Source organism: Lolium perenne, chromosome 7, assembly GCF_019359855.2.
Source record: "Lolium perenne isolate Kyuss_39 chromosome 7, Kyuss_2.0, whole genome shotgun sequence".
Classification (NCBI taxonomy): domain Eukaryota; kingdom Viridiplantae; phylum Streptophyta; class Magnoliopsida; order Poales; family Poaceae; genus Lolium; species Lolium perenne.
Window position 1 is genome coordinate 180,476,698 of NC_067250.2, and position 14,374 is coordinate 180,491,071.

The window sequence follows — 14,374 nt, forward strand, 5'->3', positions numbered from 1 at the left end:
CTTCCAACCTTTCTTTCACAAACCATGGCTAACCGAATCCTCGGGTGCCTGCCAACAATCTCATACCATGAAGGAGTGCCTTTTTATTTTAGTTTTATTATGATGACACTCCTCCCAACCTTTGCTTACACAAGCCATGGCTAACCGAATCCTTCGGGTGCCGTCCAACAATCACATACCATGGAGGAGTGTCTATTTTTGTTAATTAATTTGGGACTGGGAATCCCATTGCCAGCTCTTTTTACAAAATTATTGGATAAGCGGATGAAGCCACTAGTCCATTGGTGAAAGTTGCCCAACAAGATTGAAAGATAAACACCACATACTTCCTCATGAGCTATAAAACATTGACACAAATCAGAGGTGATAAATTTTGAATTGTTTAAAGGTAGCACTCAAGCAATTTACTTTGGAATGGCAGGAAATACCACATAGTAGGTAGGTATGGTGGACACAAATGGCATAGTGTTGTTTGGCTCAGGATTTGGATGCATGAGAAGTATTCCCTCTCGATACAAGGTTTAGGCTAGCAAGGTTGTTTGAAGCAAACACAAGCACGAACTAGTACAGCAAAACTCACATAAAAGACATATTACAAGCATTATAAAACTATACATCGTCTTCCTTGTTGTTCAAACATCTTACTAGAAAATATCTAGACTCTAGAGAAACCACTCATGCAAACCAAATTTTAACAAGCTCTATGTATTTCTTCACTAATAAGTGTAAGGTATATGATGCAAGAGCTTAAACATGAGCACAACAATTGCCAAGTATCACATTACCCAAGACATTATAGCAATTACTACATGTAGCATTTTCCAATTCCAACCATATAACAATTTAACGAAGAGGAAACTTCGCCATGAATATCATGAGCTAAGAACACATGTGTTCATATGCAACAGCGGAGCGTGTCTCTCTCCCACACTAGCATGATGTAATCCAATTTATTCAAACAAAAACAAAAACAAAAGCACACAGACGCTCCAAGTAAAGCACATAAGATGTGACCGAATAAAAATATAGTTTCAAGAGAAGGAACCTGATAATTTATCGATGAAGAAGGGGATGCCTTGGGCATCCCCAAGCTTAGACGCTTGAGTCTTCTTGATATATGCAGGGGTGAACCACCGGGGCATCCCCAAGCTTAGAGCTTTCACTCTTCTTGATCATAGTATATCATCCTCCTCTCTTGACCCTTGAAAACTTCCTTCACACCAAACTTCTCATAAACTTCATTAGAGGGGTTAGTACATAATCAAAAACTCACATGTTAAGAGGTGACACAATCATTCTTAACACTTCTGGACATTGCTCAAAGCTACTGGAGTTTAATGGAACGAAGAAATCCATCCCACATAGCAAAAGAGGCAATGCGAAATAAAAGGCAGAATCTGTCAAAACAGAACAGTCCGTAAAGACGAATTTCTAATAAATACTTCCGTTGCTCAGATCAGAAAACTCAAAACTAATGAAAGTTGCGTACATATCTGAGGAACACGCATGTAAATTGGCATATTTTTCTGATTTTTCTACAGAGAGAAAATCCCAGATTCGTGACAGATAGAAATCTGTTTCTGTGCAGAAATCCAAATCTAGTATCAACCTTCGATTAGAGGCTTCACTTGGCACAACAAAACACAAAACTAAGATAAGGAGAGGTTGCTACAGTAGTAAACAACTTCCAAGACACAAATATAAAACAAAGTACTGTAGCAAAATAACACATGGGTTATCTCCCAAGAAGTTCTTTTCTTTATAGCCATTAAGATGGGCTCAGCAGTTTTAATAATCCACTCGCGGGAAATAGTATTTGAAGCAAAAGAGAGCTTCAAGAGGCAAATTCAAAACAAATTTAAGTCTAACATGCTTCCTATGCATAGGAATCTTGTAAATAAACAAGTTCATGAAGAGCAAAGTAACAAGCATAGGAAGATAAAACAAGTATAGCTTCAAAAATTTCAGCACATGGAGAGGTGTTTTAGTAACATGAAAATTTCCACAACCATATTTTCCTCTCTCATAGTAACTTTCAGTAGCAACATGAGCAAACTCAACAATATAACCATCACATAAAGCATTCTTATCATGAGTCTCATGCATAAAATTATTACTACTCCCAACATAAGCATAATCAATTTTATTAGTTGTAGTGGGAGCAAATTCAACAAAGTAGCTATCATTATTATTCTCATCAAGTGTAGGAGGCATAGTATAATCACAACAAAATTTACTCTCCATAGTAGGTGGCATCAAAAGACCACTATCATTATCATCATAAATAGGAGGCAAAGTATCATCAAAGAAAATTTTCTCCTCAATGCTTGGGGGACTAAAAATATCATGAAAACCAGCTTCCCCAAGCTTAGAACTTTCTATATTATTGTCAACAATGGTGTTCAAAGCGTTCATACTAATATTACTACCAGCATGCAAAGAAGATTTCATAGGTTTTTTAATTTTCGCATCAAACAATCCATGTTTTAAATCAGGAAATAGAACAAGAAGCTCACTCTTGTACATTATGCCAACTAGTGTAAACAAGAAACAAAAAGATGCAATTGCAGGATCTAAAGGAAATAGCTTCGAGCACACACACGACGGCGCCAGAAAAATACTTTACCTGAGACCGTAGTATGAGTGCCTTTTACCTTTCCTCCCCGGCAACGGCGCCAGAAAAGTGCTTGATGTCTACGTTCCCCCTCCTTTCCTGTAGACAGTGTTGGGCCTCCAAGAGCAGAGGTTTGTAGAACAGCAGCAAGTTTTCCCTTAAGTGGATACCCAAGGTTTATCGAACTCAGGGAGGAAGAGGTCAAAGATATCCCTCTCATGCAACCCTGCAACCACAAAGCAAGAAGTCTCTTGTGTCCCCAACACACCAAATAGGTGCACTAGTTCGGCGAAGAGATAGTGAAATACAGGTGGTATGAATATATATGAGCAGTAGCAACGGTGCCAGAAAATAGCTTGCGGGCGTGTAGTTGATGGTGGTGGTATTGCAGCAGTAGTAACACAGTAAAACAGTAAACAAGCAGTATTTAGGAACAAGGCCTAGGGATTACACTTTCACTAGTGGACACTCTCAACATTGATCACATAACAGAACAGATAAATGCATACTCTACACTTTTGTTGGATGATGAACACATTGCGTAGGATTACACGAACCCTCAATGCCGGAGTTAACAAGCTCCACAATAATGCTCATGTTTAAGTAACCTTTAGTGTAAGATAGATCAACGCTACTAAACCAAGTACTAGCATAGCATGCACACTGTCACCTTCATGCATATGTAGGAGGAATAGATCACATCAATATTATCATAGCAATAGTTAACTCCATAATCTACAAGAGATCATGATCATAGCACAAACCAAGTACTAACACGGTGCACACATCGTCACCATTACACACGTGCAGGAGGAATAGAACTACTTTAATAACACATCACTAGAGTAGCACATAGATGAATTGTGATACAAAACTCAGATGAATCTCAATCATGTAAAGCAGCTCATGAGATCATTGTATTGAAGTACATAGTAGAGAGATTAACCACATAGCTACCGGTACAGCCCCGAGCCTCGATGGAGAACTACTCCCTCCTCATGGGAGCAGCAGCGGTGATGAAGATGGCGGTGGAGATGGCAGCGGTGTCGATGGAGGAGCCTTCCGGGGGCACTTCCCCGCTCCGGCAGGGTGCCGGAACAGAGATCCTGTCCCCCAGATCTTGGCTTCGCGATGGCGGCGGCTCTGGAAGGTTTCTGTGGGTTTCGTCAATCGGTGTAGGGTTTTCTGATCCAGGGGCTTCTTATAGGCGAAGAGGCGGCGCAGGAAGGTCGAAGGGGGGCCCACACCCTAGGGGGGCGCGCCCCCCCCCCTAGGCCGCGCCGGGGTGTGGTGTGGTGGCCCTGCCTCCCTTCTCTGGCGGTTCTCGTGTGTTCTGGATGCTTCCGGGTAAAATAGGAACCTGGGCGTTGATTTCGTCCGATTCCGAGAATATTTCGTTACTAGGATTTCTGAAACCAAAAACAGCAGAAAACAGGAACTGGCACTTCGGCATCTTGTTAATAGGTTAGTTCCAGAAAATGCACGAATATGACATAAAGTGTGCATAAAACATGTAGATAACATCAATAATGTGGCATGGAACATAAGAAATTATCGATACGTCGGAGACGTATCATGCACCTATTAGGTGTGTTGGGGACACAAGAGACTTCTTGCTTTGTGGTTGCAGGGTTGCATAAGAGGGATATCTTTGACCTCTTCCTCCCTGAGTTCGATAAACCTTGGGTGATCCACTTAAGGGAAAACTTGCTGCTGTTCTACAAACCTCTGCTCTTGGAGGCCCAACACTGTCTACAGGAAAAGGAGGGGGAAGTAGACATCAATGGCCTCAGTTGGACCAATTATTCTCCTTCCTCTGCTTTATTTTTTCCAACCTGGATGTTCAAATTGATAGTCAGGACTATAGTGATAGGTCATGAGTATGCTATGTATGAATGACTCACTCGTGCAACTCTTTTCTAGTGTCCTTCCAAGGGCAGCAGGGTCTCCTGGAATAAACAAAACGGTATCATCACCCGGTTTGGAAGATGGTACTCAACAACATAAAAACATATCAATGGATATTTTATCTGCCGACGATGTTCTTCTTCTAGATATTTTGGGTTGAACACAGACATGATATTTCGACCAACACTCCCGGGCTCTCCATAGGGCTCCCACGTCACATATGCGCAATACAAGTATCAAGTTGTTGGTTAAACCATGTGGGAGAAAAGCAAATGAAAAAAGATACCAAACTAGTTATTACCTTCTCCGGGGTCAGCACGTCGAGCTGGCTGGTGTACCTCATATAGCACGCCTCAGATTCACCATGGAAAGCCTCTGTATTATCCCAGAGGTACGCCCATGTGTAGGCTTATGTGATCACCATGATCATCCCAATCTCTATGGCACATCTCAATGAGACACTCAATTGGCAAGCGCAACCACGACCATATGGACAATAGAAGCATACATCCACCAACACTTGCTCCTTTTCCTTTTTGGCAACACACATCGTCCAACTGCACATACAAGACACATATGTAAGTAGCAAACAAAAACAACAATAGAGGAAGTACAAGTAATGAAGAATGTACATGTTATTACCTATCGGTACAAGTAAGCAAGTGTCGTTGTGCCCCAACTAAGGTTATGTTCCCAACCCGCAAATAGCTGGAACCACATGAAGGATGCATTCAATCCAGTCCTGTCGGAGAAAAGAACCCTAATAATAACATACCGCAAGTATGCCCGAGCATACACCTAAACCACCTCCTCGACAATGCCCTTAGGGTACTTCTTAAAGTTATGTTGAATCTAGGAATATGGAGCACCAGAATACATCTTCTCCATCGTTGGCACGTTCTCGATGAGACTCCTCCCCCCGCCCCAGCCACGACATGCCATCCATCAGAAGATGTGCTCCGACACATATGATGCCCTCTGATAGGAAGTGCTAGGATGATGGAAACATCCAACAGAGTCACGTTCATCGCCTCACAAGGAAAGTGAAAACTATGTGTCTCCGGTTTCCATTGATCAACAAGTGTTGTGATCGGGCAGGGGTTCATATGTGGTGTCAACTGGGACACAAGGTGGACGAATGGGAGAAGTCCGGTCTTCCTGATGTTCCGTGTATATCGCTCTTCGTATGTCATCTTCTTGCCATGAACGTACCTCATGTGATGAGGACATCCCATCTCTTGATACAACCGCTGTACCTACAGCCACACAAATACAAGGACCAATCACTCGAGCTCGTGCCAAACAACTTAACTATCAGGTACTTTCGTTTCTTGGAACTATTCCTCACATACATGAGAATATGATGCTGCCTAAATCAGATATGTTTGTTACTCTTAGGAATGATGGACCAAGCATGGATGAGGAGGACAAGCATTGGAGCATGATCACGCATGGAGGAGATGGCAGCAAGCGTTTGAGGATTGAAGATGACGCCGCAAGTGGAGATTTCAGAACTTTGAAGCCACCATAAGAAGAGATGAAGACATGGACGAAATATAGAGTTTCCCACTTCATAATTTCGTCCATAGCATGTTATGGTGCTGCGTCACCTTTAGTTTTGGGCCAGGCCCATGTCATTTTCGCAGGAATTAAGTCAGCCACTTTTTAGAGTCCGTATTGAAGGGGGAAAGGCCTTCTAGGGTTTGGTTCGACCACCATACGTATGGTTGGCCGAAACCCCACCTTTTCCTCCTTTAAATACCCCCATAGTCGTCACGTTTAGACTCGGATTTTGATTAGATTAAAAGTTAGCCATCGCTGCAACTCTCGTGTACTTCTTTTGAGGCCAACGCCCAGAACAAGACCGACTATTCGGAATCCCACCTTTTCAATAAAGCTTTCATCTTTCATCCGCAATATTCTGATTGCATCATTAGTTCTTACTTGTTCTCGATTTCAGGTAGGAATTAAGACCCTCGCTGGTCGCTGATCGTGCATCCGCAAGATCAGTAACTCCCGGAGATTGTCCTAGCGATTGCATTGGCGCACGAGCTTTGCACGTGTAGTCGGATCGTCAAGCACGAACTCCACCAACAAATCGATCTATCCACGTCTCATCGAAAGATCGGCCACCTTTGCCCTATCAAGTGGTATCAGATTTCAGGTTGCTCGGTGAGAATTTACTGTTTTCCTAGTGTAGATTGCATCTGCCATCATACCCATAAACCACGAAAAAGCCAAAAAAAAAATATACAGTTAGGGTTTAGATCATATCGTCCCATAAACCCCCTGCCACGCCTTGCATTGTCTTTTCAGTTTTGCATAGTTGAATTTGTGTCTGCATCTTCGTGTTGAGTTGCTGGTCTTAGCGTCTAGTTCCTTTAGAGTTTCGAGTTCTGGTCATATTAGTCACGCCGCCACCCACTCGCACCATACGCAGATCACCGCCATATACACCCACCATATACTTCCGCCACTGCCAGATACATCCACCATATACTTCCGCCACTTCCATATACACCCACCATATACTTCCGCCACTGCCAGATACATCCACCATATACACCCACCAGATTGTTTCCGCCACAGACATATACATCTGCCATATACCCTGTATCCTACCGCGAAACGGATTCGTGCTGTTTCTCTGCCGCGACAGAGCCCGTGTAGAATTAGGTTTTATTATTTTTCCTACTTAGCTGTTACCTTCTAATATCATCTTGCGCTGCAGAAAAATTTCCGTAAGTTAAGTTTCGGCCACCAGTAAAGAATTGGAAGGAGAGCAAAAAAAAAAAAAAAAAGAGTCTGGAAACGCTTCCGAAAAAATTTTCTGGCTACATTGGTTTTTCACTTTGGCGATCACTTTTCGCCACTAGCCGTTATAGCGACATTTTTTTGGCGCCAGCGCGCTTTCCGGAGCATCCCCGAAATTTCGACAATTTTTTTTTCTGAGGCTATACTGTTTTTAGACCTTGGGGATCAGTTTGAGACACTTGCCATCATAGTGATTTTTCCCACCTCGCGTCGCCACCTCATCGCTGCTAGTTGCTTGTGTGCCGCGCCGTGACCTCGCTAGTGTTCTAGGCTCGCGTCTCTAGTACGGTCTAGCCTAGGACCAGCACAGTACCGTCGTTGAGCATACTTTCAATATTGCATTGCTGTTTTGACAATTGCTGTTTTGCTACCATATATAAGCCATCCTACAGCTCCACATATTGTCTCCACGTGCTTTGTGTCGACACCTGGTAATCGCTTTGGCAATCCTTGGAGACGCTGATCCTTGCTGGGTGTTACATCGCCTTCCTGCTGTTTGGTAAGAACTTGTAAGAGCTTTGTATTTTGCTTGACGAATTGCGCGTGAACCACCATATTCCGTAGTTTGTAGGCATATACATTTGTGCTTTTTCTGTACTAACCATGTCAGGACCAGTTGATCCGACCGCTGTTGACCCGGCCAAGATGACGTCTGAGCAGTTGCATGCACATTTCACCCACCTTTTGGGCGGGCATGCACGCGACACTGATGCGCGCATTGGTGACGTGGATGCCAAACTCACCGACGCGCTGGACAAGTTGGATGGCCTCGAGGTAGCTTTCAACTCCAAGCTCGACGCTGATACGTCTCCGACGTATCGATAATTTCTTATGTTCCATGCCACATTATTGATGATATCTACATGTTTTATGCACACTTTATGTCATATTCGTGCATTTTCTGGAACTAACCTATTAACAAGATGCCGAAGTGCCGATTCTGTCGTTTTCTACTGTTTTTGGTTTCGTAAATCCTAGTAACGAAATATTCTCGGAATTGGACGAAATCAACGCCCGGGGTCCTATTTTGCCACGAAGCTTCCGTAAGACCGAAGAGGAGACGAAGTGGGGCCACGAGGTGGCCACACCCTAGGCGGCGCGGCCCCCCTTGGCCGCGCGGCCCCCGTGGTGTGGGCCCCTCGTGCCGCCTCCGACCTGCCCTTCCGCCTACTTAAAGCCTCCGTCGCGAAACCCCGCATCGAGAGCCACGATACGGAAAACCTTCCAGAGACGCCGCCGCCAATCCCATCTCGGGGGATTCAGAGATCGCCTCCGGCACTGCCGGAGAGGGGAATCATCTCCCGGAGGACTCTACGCCGCCATGGTCGCCTCCGGAGTGATGTGTGAGTAGTCTACCCCTGGACTATGGGTCCATAGCAGTAGCTAGATGGTTGTCTTCTCCCCATTGTGCTTCATTGTCGGATCTTGTGAGCTGCCTAACATGATCAAGATCATCTATCTGTAATTCTATATGTTGCGTTTGTTGGGATCCGATGAATAGAGAATACTTGTTATGTTGATTATCAAAGTTATGTCTATGTGTTGTTTATGATCTTGCATGCTCTCCGTTACTCGTAGATGCTCGGCCAAGTAGATGCTTGTAACTCCAAGAGGGAGTATTTATGCTCGATAGTGGGTTCATGTCTCCGTGAATCTGGGGAAGTGACAGAAATCTCTAAGATTATGGATGTGCTGTTGCCACTAGGGATAAAACATTAGTGCTATGTTCGAGGATATAGTCACTGATTACATTACGCGCAATACTTAATGCAATTGTCTGTTGTTAGCAACTTAATACTGGAGGGGGTTCAGATGATAACCTGAAGGTGGACTTTTTAGGCATAGATGCATGCTGGATAGCGGTCTATGTACTTTGTCATAATGCCCAATTAAATCTCACAATACTCATCATAATATGTATGTGCATGGTCATGCCCTCTTTATTTGTCAATTGCCCAACTGTAATTTGTTCACCCAACATGCTGTTTATCTTATGGGAGAGACACCTCTAGTGAACTGTGGACCCCGGTCCAATTCTCTATACTGAAATACAATCTACTGCAATACTGTTCTACTGTTTTCTGCAAACAATCATCATCCACACTATACATCTAATCCTTTGTTACAGCAAGCCGGTGAGATTGACAACCTCACTGTTTCGTTGGGGCAAAGTACTTTGGTTGTGTTGTGCAGGTTCCACGTTGGCGCCGGAATCCCTGGTGTTGCGCCGCACTACATCCCGCCGCCATCAACCTTCAACGTGCTTCTTGGCTCCTACTGGTTCGATAAACCTTGGTTTCATACTGAGGGAAAACTTGCCGCTGTACGCATCACACCTTCCTCTTGGGGTTTCCAACGGACGCGTGTTGTACGCGTATCAAGCTCTTTTTCTGGCGCCGTTGCCGGGGAGATCAAGACACGCTGCAAGGGGAGTCTCCACTTCCCAATCTCTTTACTTTGTTTTTGTCTTGCTTAGTTTTATTTACTACTTTGTTTGCTGCACTAAATCAAAATACAAAAAAATTAGTTGCTAGTTTTACTTTATTTGCTATATCAAAAACACAAAAAAATTAGTTACTCGCATTTACTTTACTTGATTCATCGTGTTTCCTTTTAATTTTACCACAAAAGACATACCGGTAGGACGTGGGTCTATAGTTGGGAGAAATAATATAGAGGAATTTTTCAACCATGTTAGTACCATTGACGATTTTGAAGATAGACACTTGGTAGACCTTGCTCCTACTTATGAAATTGCTGCTGCTGCTTTAGTTCGCATGTTGGAAACTAAATTTGTTAATCTCAATCCTATAATCCAACACATGTTTCTCACACTTGGTGATATGGAAGAAGGAGAAAAGAAAGATTTTGTATTAGAAACCCTTCTTAGAGAATTTGGTGGTCTAGCAAGGGAGGCTAGAAAGGTCTTTGCTAAATTTAATATGCTTGGTTCTTATACCAATTTTGTTAGTCTCCTTGAAAAGATGGACATGGATAGAATAAGATACACTAATAATATTGATGATGGTGGGGAGATCAAAGCACCAATACCATGTAAACTCCTAGCTATGAATGATGCACTAGAAAATAACTATGCTTGGCTTGTTCCCGAAAATTTGTTTGATGAGAGTAGCAAGCCCAAGACTAATGAAAAGGGAGACGCTAAAACTTATGTATCCAATATACTATGCTTGGTTGAGAAAAATCCACACCCCGCTGTAGAAGTACCACCCTCCGATAATACTTGATACACACTTTCTGCGCCTAGCTGAAAGGCGTTAAAGAAAAGCGCTTATGGGAGACAACCCATGTTTTTACCTACAGTACTTTGTTTTTATTTTGTGTCTTGGAAGTTGTTTACTACTTTAGCAACCTCTCCTTATCTTAGTTTAGTGTTTTGTTGTGCCAAGTAAAGTCGTTGATAGAAAAGTTCATACTAGATTTGGATTACTGCGCAGAAACAGATTTCTTTGCTGTCACGAATCTGGGCTGTTTTCTCTGTAGGTAACTCAGAAAATTATGCCAATTTACGTGAGTGATCCTCAGATATGTACGCAACTTTCATTCAATTTGAGCATTTTCATTTGAGCAAGTCTGGTGCCTCGATAAAATTCGTCAATACGAACTGTTCTGTTTTGACAGATTCTGCCTTTTATTTCGCATTGCCTCTTTTGCTATGTTGGATGAATTTCTTTGATCTATGAATGTCCAGTAGCTTTATGCAATGTCCAGAAGTGTTCAGAATGATTATGTCACCTCTGAACATGTTAATTTTTATTGTCCACTAACCCTCTAATGAGTTGCTCTAAGTTTGGTGTGGAGGAAGTTTTCAAGGATCAAGAGAGGAGATGATACAACATGATCAAGGAGAGTGAAAGCTCTAAGCTTGGGGATGCCCCGGTGGTTCACCCCTGCATATTCTAAGAAGACTCAAGCGTCTAAGCTTGGGGATGCCCAAGGCATCCCCTTCTTCATCGACAACATTATCAGGTTCCTCCCCTGAAACTATATTTTTATTCCATCACATCTTATGTGCTTTTCTTGGAGCGTCGGTTTGTTTTTGTTTTTTGTTTTGATTGAATAAAATGGATCCTAGCATTCATTGTATGGGAGAGAGACACGCTCCGCTGTTTCATATGGACAAGTATGTCCTTAGGCTTTACTCATAGTATTCATGGCGAAGTTTCTTCTTCGTTAAATTGTTATATGGTTGGAATTGGAAAATGATACATGTAGTAATTTGCTATAATGTCTTGGGTAATGTGATACTTGGCAATTGTTGTGCTCATGTTTAAGCTCTTGCATCATATACTTTGCACCCATTAATGAATAAATACATAGAGCATGCTAAAATTTGGTTTGCATATTTGGTTTCTCTAAGGTCTAGATAATTTCTAGTATTGAGTTTGAACAACAAGGAAGACGGTGTAGAGTCTTATAATGTTTACAATATGTCTTTTATGTGAGTTTTGCTGCACCGGTTCATCCTTGTGTTTGTTTCAAATAAGCCTTGCTAGCCTAAACCTTGTATCGAGAGGGAACACCTCTCATGCATCCAAAATACTTGAGCCAACCACTATGCCATTTGTGTCCACCATACCTACCTACTACATGGTATTTTCTGCCATTCCAAAGTAAATTGCTTGAGTGCTACCTTTAAAATTCCATCATTCACCTTTGCAATATATAGCTCATGGGACAAATAGCTTAAAAACTATTGTGGTATTGAATATGTACTTATGCACTTTATCTCTTATTAAGTTGCTTGTTGTGCGATAACCATGTTCACTGGGGACGCCATCAACAACTCTTTGTTGAATTTCATGTGAGTTGCTATGCATGTTCGTCTTGTCTGAAGTAAGAGAGATCTACCACCTTATGGTTAAGCATGCATATTGTTAGAGAAGAACATTGGGCCGCTAACTAAAGCCATGATCCATGGTGGAAGTTTCAGTTTTGGACAATATCCTCAATCTCATATGAGAAAATTATTAATTGTTGTTACATGCTTATGCATAAAAGAGGAGTCCATTATCTGTTGTCTATGTTGTCCCGGTATGGATGTCTAAGTTGAGAATAATCAATAGCGAGAAATCCAAATGCGAGCTTTCTCCTTAGACCTTTGTACAAAGTGACATAGAGGTACCCCTTTGTGACACTTGGTTAAAACATATGCATTGTGATGATCCGGTAGTCCAAGCTAATTAGGACAAGGTGCGGGCACTATTAGTATACTATGCATGAGGCTTGCAACTTGTAAGATATAATTTACATGATACATATGCTTTATTACTACCGTTGACAAAATTGTTTCATGTTTTCAAAATCAAAGCTCTAGCACAAATATAGCAATCGATGCTTTTCCTCTATGGAGGACCATTCTTTTACTTTCATTGTTGAGTCAGTTCACCTATTTCTCTCCACCTCAAGAAGCAAACACTTGTGTGAACTGTGCATTGATTCCTACATACTTGCATATTGCACTTATTATATTACTCTATGTTGACAATATCCATGAGATATACATGTTACAAGTTGAAAGCAACCGCTGAAACTTAATCTTCCTTTGTGTTGCTTCAATGCTTTTACTTTGAATTATTGCTTTATGAGTTAACTCTTATGCAAGACTTATTGATGCTTGTCTTGAAGTACTATTCATGAAAAGTCTTTGCTATATGATTCACTTGTTTACTCATGTCATATACTCCCTCCGTTCCTTTCTATAGTGCCTATTGTTTTTTGGCACGGAAATTAGCGCAAGCAAATTTATTGACACAAAACCCCCAGTGCTATTTGAGAGAAAAAAAGGAAACTGGAAACAGATCGGAGACGTGATCTGCTCCCTACGCGCGGCCTACTCCTTCCTAATCTCACGTGATCTGTATTTGCTATTTCCTTAACAGACGCGTGCGTGATCTACTCCTTCCTAATCTCACGTCCAGATTTTCTCTACGTGATTGCATACCAGATTTTGTCAACCTGAACAGATTCTTTCCAGATTTTCTGGACGGAAACAAATCGGTGGAAGGGGTTATTTGCAAAAAAACACAGCTTTTCTCTTATATTCTGAAACAATTGCGAAAAAACAATAGGCATTATAGAAAGGAACGGAGGGAGTACATTGTTTTGATCGCTGCATTCACTACATATGCTTTACAAATAGTATGATCAAGGTTATGATGGCATGTCACTCCAAAAATTATCTTTGTTATCGTTTTACCTGCTCGGGACGAGCAGAACTAAGCTTGGGGATGCTGATACGTCTCCGACGTATCGATAATTTCTTATGTTCCATGCCACATTATTGATGATATCTACATGTTTTATGCACACTTTATGTCATATTCGTGCATTTTCTGGAACTAACCTATTAACAAGATGCCGAAGTGCCGATTCTTTTTTCTGCTGTTTTTGGTTTCAGAAATCCTAGTAACGAAATATTCTCGGAATTGGACGAAATCAACGCCCAGGGTCCTATTTTGCCACGAAGCTTCCAGAAGACCGAAGAGGAGACGAAGTGGGGCCACGAGGTGGCCACACCCTAGGGCGGCGCGGCCCCCTTGGCCGCGCGGCCTGTGGTGTGGGCCCCTCGTGCCGCCTCCCGACCTGCCCTTCCGCCTACTTAAAGCCTACGTCGCGAAACCCCCAAAGATCGAGAGCCACGATACGGAAAACCTTCCGAGAGACGCCGCCGCCGCCAATCCCATCTCGGGGGATTCAGAGATCGCCTCCGGCACCTGCCGGAGAGGGGAATCATCTCCCGGAGGACTCTACGCCGCCATGGTCGCCTCCGGAGTGATGTGTGAGTAGTCTACCCCTGGACTATGGGTCCATAGCAGTAGCTAGATGGTTGTCTTCTCCCCATTGTGCTTCATTGTCGGATCTTGTGAGCTGCCTAACATGATCAAGATCATCTATCTGTAATTCTATATGTTGCGTTTGTTGGGATCCGATGAATAGAGAATACTTGTTATGTTGATTATCAAAGTTATGTCTATGTGTTGTTTATGATCTTGCATGCTCTCAGTTACTAGTAGA